Source organism: Chaetodon trifascialis, chromosome 16 (assembly GCF_039877785.1).
Source record: "Chaetodon trifascialis isolate fChaTrf1 chromosome 16, fChaTrf1.hap1, whole genome shotgun sequence".
NCBI lineage: Eukaryota > Metazoa > Chordata > Actinopteri > Chaetodontiformes > Chaetodontidae > Chaetodon > Chaetodon trifascialis.
In genome coordinates this window covers 25804122-25812334 of record NC_092071.1, presented here as the reverse complement: position 1 = coordinate 25812334, position 8213 = coordinate 25804122, and the positions used below count along the sequence as shown (strand labels likewise).

The following is an 8213-nucleotide window of genomic DNA, read 5'->3' as shown; positions in this document are numbered from 1 at the left end:
TGAGGCAACTGTATGCCAGCTCTCTGGACCTACTCCCACTATTGTTGCCACTCTGTACCAGCCACCGAAGCCCAACAAGGATTTTATTACTGATTTTGCAGCCTTCCTGATGCATCTTTCCACACTCTCACCAAACATAATACTTCTGGGGGATTTTAACATTCATATGGACAATGCCAATAATACACTCACAAAAGACTTTACGTCCTGCTTGGACAGCTTTGGACTGCAGCAATATATCAATTTTCCTACACATGCACAAGGACATATCCTGGACTTAGTCTGCTGCTCAGGTGTTATACCTGCAAAGCAGATTCCCTCCCTGTCTCAGACCATATGTTTTTATCATTCAGTGTTAATCTTTCACTCTCCAAAGCTAACCCCCCACGCAATATAACTTTTCGTAAAATTAAGGACATTGACTTGGACAATTTATCTTCTTGTATCAACAGCCTTCCCAGTGTTGACAGGTTTTCCACACCAGATGAACTACTCTCACACTATAACAACAGCCTTCATAACCTTCTAAACAATCTCGCTCCACTTAAAACCAGATCTGTCACATTCACTCATACTGCACCTTGGTTCACTCCCACTCTTAGACAGTCAGACGTCAACTTGAAAGATTCTACAGGAAAACTGGTCTCAAATGAGGGTAATTCTAAGGCCCTTTTCTCCCTACTTACAAATATTACAAAACCGCCAGATTCACTCCCTCCCCACCTGTACTCCTCTGATTTCTGTAACACTTTGGTATCATTTTTTTCTTCGAAAATTGAACACATTCACCAACAGCTTATACCCACCTCCGTTTCAACTTCATCTGCCTCTGTTTCAATTGCCCCCACCCATACACTCTCAGTATTCACCTTGCCCTCAGTCAATGAAGTCTCCAAATTCATTCAAAAATCCAAATCTTCAACCTGCCAATTAGACCCGCTTCCCACTATTCTTGTTAAAGCCACCCTCCCCTCTCTGTCCCCTCTTATCACAGACTTTATACACTCTTCCCTTACCACTGGTATTGTTTCTTCTGCCCTTAACACAGCTGCTGTGACCCCAATACTCAAGAAACCTGGTTCAGATCCCAATAACCTCAATAATTTTTGTCCAATTTCAAATCTTCCATTCATTTCCAAAATTCTTGAAAAAACAGTTGCTGCTCAACTCCATACCCACTTGTCCTGCAATAATTTATATGAACAATTCCAATCTGGTTTCCGTCCCCTCCATAGCACTGAAACAGCACTCCTTAAAGTCACTAATGACCTCCTCCTTGCTGCTGACTCCGGTTCACTATCCAGTCTCCTTCTGCTTGATCTGACTGCGGCCTTTGATACAATTTCACATACCATCCTTCTGGACAGACTTTCCTCTCTTGGCATTACAAATACACCTCTAAACTGGTTTCATTCATATCTTTCAGGCCGCACTCAGTTCATTCAGCTAAAATCATTCACCTCGCATCCAGTCCCCGTCACCTCAGGTGTCCCCCAGGGCTCTGTCCTGGGGCCCCTGCTGTTCATTATTTACCTTCTCCCCCTCGGTCACATTTTCCGCAAACATCATATTTACTTTCATTGCTACGCGGATGACACCCAGCTCTACCTTTCAACCAAACCCAACTCCACACTCCCACCCCTGTCCCTCACCAACTGCCTCCTTGAAATAAAATCCAGGTTCACCTCAAACTTCCTTAAATTAAATTGCAGTAAAACAGAGCTTCTTTTAATAGGTACAAAATCTGCATTAAACAAACTCCATAATTTCTCTATTCCCATCGATAATTCCTCCATCTTTCCCTCCCCTCAGGTCAAGAGTCTGGGCGTCATCCTCGACAGCACCCTCTCCTTCGCCTCCCATGTCAATAACATTACTCGGTCTGCCTACTTCCATCTTCGCAACATCAACCAGCTCCGTCCTTCTCTCACTCGTCACTCCACTGTTGTTCTTGTTCACAGTCTGGTCACCTCCCGTTTAGATTATTGTAATTCTCTTCTCTTTGGCCTTCCACATAAAACCCTCCATAAATTACAACTGGTCCAAAACTCAGCCGCCCGTATCATCACACGCACCCCTTCAATCCATCACATCACACCTATTTTACAACAGCTCCATTGGCTCCCCATCACATATCGCATCAACTACAAAATACTGCTTCTTACCTTCAAAGCTGTCCACAATCTCGCCCGTCCATATCTTTCTGACCTCCTCCACATTGCTACATCTGCCCGCACTCTCAGATCCTCTTCCTCCATCCATCTCACTGTCCCCCCCTGCCCGTCTTGTTACCATGGGGAGCAGAGCATTCAGCTGCTCTGCTCCCCAGCTCTGGAACTCACTCCCACCTGACCTCCGTAACACAGACTCACTGCCACATTTCAAATCCAAACTCAAAACTCATCTGTTTAAACTAGCTTACTCCCTCTGATCACAGCTGCATTGCCTAATTTAAATTGTATTTTGCATTTTATCTTTACTGTTTCTACCATACCATAAGTAACAGCCAAGAAATAATGGTATCTGGAACTGGCCATATTGCTTCCGTTCTGTTTGAAGGTCCTGTGGTGTCGTTTTGTCTGGTCCATGTTTCTGTGTGTGAGTGTGCGCTCTTCTCTTTTTGTAGCAGCTGTGCTGGTCCTGCCCTCCTCCATACAGCAAGTGGTGTCTCTGTCCCATTGGTCCCGCCGCATCCATCGTGTCTTAAACCAGAGATTTTTCCTTCACCGGGGGACTCGGCTTGACAGCAGTGGCTCGTGTGTTTTCTGGCGTTTAATTTAAGAACTTTGTCCCCAGATCTTCTGTATATTTTTGTGGTAGTGTTAGAGTAAGTAGTGTGGTTTTTGGTGGTGGTTTTTGATCTTCTCTAGGTATTTGTTGCACGCCATGCATTGGTGAAATTTGTCCGCCGCTTTTGACTCATCCTGGTAGTCCTTCCTCCGCGGCAGACCAGGGCGGTGGGCTGCCATCCAACTGGCGCCCGGGGACCCAGTTCCTTTTGTCACCATTGGTCAGGTGGTGATCTTTTTCTTGCATGTTTTTAGTGTTTTTTTTATGGAGTATACCCCAGGTGAACACGGGGAGAACATGCAAACTCCACACAGAAAGGCCCCTTTCCTCGAGCAGCAGGCACCAAAGGCATGGTGGAGGACACGCCCCCGATGCCCACAGTGCCCCAAGCAGAAATTGAACCCGGGACCTTCTAGCTGTGAGGTGACAGTGTTACCACCGTTCCTGGTGGGGCGTAACAACTGGTAATAACTGGTAACTGGTAATAACTTAGGCAAAACTGGAAGACCAAAGAAAGAAAATACTAGCGTAATTTGTCTATAGGAGATTATTAAATAAAAAAGAGGACATGCCCCAAGGATGACCCAGTAATTAGGAAGCATCTAAAAAAGGAAATGTAACAAGAGATAAGAAAAGTCACCTGCTAAATATATGTTGGGAAATTACCTAATGGTGTATTACGTCAAGACTTATACAATGTTTAGGGGCTGGACAATAGGCGTGAACAAGCAGTCCCAACTGCACCCAGATGTGTGGGTCTTTCTTGCAATGGACAACACACTTGTCCTTCCCTGGCTCATCTTTTTTATTTGCTCATCTGCCACCATTTAGTCATGAAGACCTTTTTGTCCTGGCTTCGCGTGATGAAGCACCTTGCTAAACCACACCATTGTTAATCTCAAAATACTGGCTTTTAAACCCTTTAATGTCCATCACCATGTGAGGCACGAAATGGTGCAGTTTTGTGAATTGGGCTCATACCACTTTGGTTTGTTGGTTTGTTTCGTTGATTCTTTCCCCTGTCGGCTTGGATCGAGGGCATGAACACCTTAATTTCCAGCGCTTCAGGACAATGAAGGACAATTGAGGACTATCTCCTCACTTCAGCTCATTGAGAAACCACACAATACTGCAGCTGCGGTGAAAGCCCACTTGTTGATCGCAGCGCATCACAGTCAGCAGATGCGGTAGGCTAGTGTTTATTGCTTCTGTGTATTTGTTGCTTGTTTGAACACAGTTTGGGAGAGCTGCCGCTTGTCCATTGGGGACTGTTGATTTTGCTGATGTCAGGAGAGATTTTGGGATGCTTGAAGGCTTTTTATGCTGTGGCTGCTGTGCTTTAAGTGGGAGATCGGATTGCCGACAAGATTCGCTATTGTGATTACGTGACGTTTCACTGTGTGGCGTTTATCTGCTGCTGTGTAATTTTGAGTGTTGGAAAATTGGAACAATGATTGAAACAAATGGAAAGAATTATGATATGGAGGAGAGGGGGTCAGTCAAGCCAAGGCAACAGGTTGCAAAATTGAAACTCTTCAGAGGGAACTTCAATCTAATGTGAGAAAAATTAAAGGGTTCATAAACAAAATTAAAGAACTGATAAAAAAGGATGAAAATGCAAAGGATGTGCTACTCAAACTGGAGAAACTGATTCAACTATATGGAAATGCAAAGGCAGCACATGAGTCAGTTATGACATTGCTTCCTGAAAAGGAAAAGGAAACTCAGTCTGACTGGTTTAAAGGTGACATATTATGAAGCTTTTTCAATAAGTTACATAGGTCTATGATTTCCATAAAACATGTTTCTGAAGCTGTTTGCTGGAAATAGCTTTCAGGAAAAGATTCTTGCCTCCCTCTATTTCCCTCTGTTTCAGTCCCTTTCAGAATGTGCTGTTTCTGGTGTCTGTAGCTTTAAATGCAAATGAGCTTCTGCTGTCACACCCATGTTACTGTGGTAACGGGGAGAGTGTAGGCTTGGCAGCAGTAAACAGACCGAGTTCGTCAGTAGTTGAACTGTATGTGTTCGAACCTGAATCGGATCCTGAAGGAGGGGAGGCTCCTACAGAACCTCAGAGAATTCAGCATGACGCTTCTGAAAGGTTAGTCTAAAAACGTCTTTCTATTTTTTTTCTCTTCAGTATGAGCACCGCCTGTACAGGAGGCAGCGTGAGAGGCCCGCAGTTCAGACGGTCAATGCTCATGCTAAGAAGCACCAATCCTAACTTGTAGCTTACCAGAATGATGGGGAGAAACTCAGCTAAAAGCCTCTACCAAGCATTTGCACCCGAAGGAAACATAATTCATGCAGCAATAAATCATATGGGCATCGCGTTTGCTGATTTCACCACGTCACACAAACCACACAAGCCTGGTGTCATATGAAAGCAGAGAGTCCGAAGGTCCTGGTTGTTTACATAAAGAGGAGGGGGTTCTAGTAGTCACTGGGTTGCTGAGACCTTGACCAGTCTAACTGCGCTGTTAGTTTCAGCGCTACGTCTCATTTACACATGCAGGGGCAGAGCACACAGACGACACTGCTGAGCAGCACTACTGACCATTCAGCTCAGGATGAGGAAAAGTAGCTAGCTAGACCACACACACATTCAAATAAATGTAAAAAAAAAAAAAGGGGGGGGTGCTGTTACTGAAAATGCTGGTATGCAACATTTCTTACTTCTTTAGCTTTATACATGCATGAATTGTCTTTTTTTTTTTTATTTGATTGTATCAGTGCACATGTGGAAATTGTGCAACAATGCAGTCAGAGCCTGAGAACATACGCTGCCAGGAGGTGCCACAGGTCACAGTATCTTTACCTGTACTTACAGTATGATCGCAGTGTATGATTGCAGATAACATGCCACTGCAGATACTGACCTTATGTTATGCATAACAGGTTACAAGACGGCTGCAGCAGCTGGATGAAATGCCTCCAGGCATGATTGAGGATTCAGGTTTAGAACCTGTTAAATGTGCATACAACACTTACAGGGTTGACTACGGTCCTTTACAGCTATGGGGGACAGAGCAGTGAATTTCATCTTAACCAACTTCATTGTTCATATGCCATAATAAACTAAATAAGTCAGTCATATTTTTTCTTGAACATATAGCCAAGTTTTTCCTTAGCAATACTGTATATTACACATTTATTCACATGAAACATTTTATAGATATACAATAAATATTTATTGACCGCACTCATGAATATTTGTACATGGAAATACAGTACAAGTAAAGGAATCACTGAATCCATATTAGAAAAATGTGAATACAGATGTTGACATTATAGAACCTTTTGACTAACATAATGTTCAATTTTCTCAGTTGTTACAGGTGTCTAGCCTATATGAGTTTTGTGAGCTGGTGCTGGAGCTTCCTTGGCCAGAAGATTTGTGTAGTCATCCCATCACATGCATGTCCATCAAATCATCAATATACCCTGTGCAATACACAGACACACAGGAAACATGAATCATTAGTATCATTTATTGGATTATTCAACAACTGTTAATATAGTGACATTTTGCACTTTGAATTATGTGTTTAAGTGTGTAGTTTTTGGTTTATTTATTGTGTGACATGTACAATATAAATGTTTGATTTTTGAGTAAAAAAAAGTTAACACGAATGTAGCCTCAGTCTTCACTGGTTTGGCTCTGCACTCTCTCTTCATGAACTTTGGAAAGCTCAATTTGAAAAGAGGTTCCCCCGATGATGACAGACAGACAGACAGACAGACACATGCAATCACAGTAATAGTGACAGTGGATGTAATAATAGCAGTAGCAGTTGCAGTGGATGTCAGGCAGGGCCAAGGCAGGAGACGCAGCTGCAATCCACAATCCAGATTCAGCCACTGTGGAACCTGCAAGACGACCAAGCACAGAGACTCTGGGGAAGGAGCTAAGTTAGTAACACGCCGTGGTAGGACATGAAAGCGTGCAGATGGAGAGGGACAGAAGGACAGAGGAGCTTGGTGTATCTTTGGAGGTCCCCCGACAGTCTAATCCTATAGCAGCGTAACTCGGGGCTGGTCCAGGACAAGCCTGAGCCAGCCCTAACTATAAGCTTTATCAAAAAGGAAAGTTTTAAGCCTACTCTTAAATGTAGAGACAGTGTCTGCCTCCCGGACAAAGACTGGAAGATGGTTCCACATGCATTCTGGGAACGCAGTGTTCGAGTGGGGCAATAAGGTACTATGAGCTCTTTAAGATAAGAAGGTGCCTGGCCATTTATGGCTTTGTAAATAAGGAGGAGAATTTTAAACTCTATTCTAAACTTTACAGGGAGCCAGTGCAGTGCAGTGGCTAGTATTGGAGAAATATGATCTCTCTTCCTGGTTTTTGTCAGAACACGTGCTGCAGCGCTCTGGAGCAACTGGAGAATATTCAGCAATGAATTTGGGCAGCTTGATAGTAAGGAATTGCAATAATCCAGCCTGGAAGTTACAAATGCATGGACTAGTTTTTCTGCATCATTTTGAGACAAAATATGCCTGATTTTTGCAATATTACATAGGTGAAAAAAGGCAGTCCTTGAAATTTGTTTTACATGGGAGTGAAAGGACATGTCTTAGTCAAAGATGACTCCCAGATTCTTTACAGTGGTGCTGGAGGCCAGCACAATGCCATCCATAGCTGCTATGTCATCAAAAAGTGACTTTCTAAGACGATTAGTGCCTACTACTATAACTTCAGTTTTGTCTGAGTTTAGCATCAGAAAATTGCAGGTCATCCAGGTCTTAATGTCATGAAGACATGCTTGTAGTCTAGTTAACTGACTGGTTTCTTCCGGCTTCATTGATAAATATAGCTGGGTATCATCTGTATAGCAATGAAAATTTATTGAGTGCTTCCTGATAATCTTACCTAAAGGAAGCATATATAAGGTGAATAGAATTGGTCCAAGCACAGAACCCTGCGGAACTCCATAGCTGACTTTAGTGAGCACAGAGGAGTCGTCATTAACGCGTACAAACTGAGAGCGATCTGACAAGTAGGATTTAAACCAGCTTAGCGCAGTTCCCTTAATGCCAATGAAATGTTCCAGTGTCTGCAATAGGATGCCATGGTCAATGGTGTCAAATGCAGCACTAAGATCCAGTAAGACTAGTACAGAGACAAATCCTTTATCAGATGCAATTAGAAGGTCATTTGTAACTTTAACCAGTGCTGTCTCTGTGCTATGATGCACTCTAAATCCTGACTGGAAATCCTCGAATAAACTATTATTGTTTAGAAAGTCGCACAGCTGATTGGCAACTGCTTTCTCAAGAGTTTTTGAGAGAAAGGGAAGGTTGGATATCGGTCTATAGTTGGCTAAAACCCCTGGATCAAGAGTAGGCTTTTTCAGTAGCGGTTTTATCACAGCTACTTTAAAGGACTGTGGTACGTAGCCTGTTGATAAAGAGAGATTGAT

The 8213-nt window shown here is 43.1% G+C and overlaps 1 pseudogene; it reads right to left on the bottom strand.

Moving 5' to 3' along the window:
* Nucleotides 1-6852: 6852 nt before the first annotated feature.
* On the bottom strand, nucleotides 6853-7679 carry LOC139344483 (uncharacterized; annotated as a pseudogene).
* Nucleotides 7680-8213: the final 534 nt, after the last annotated feature.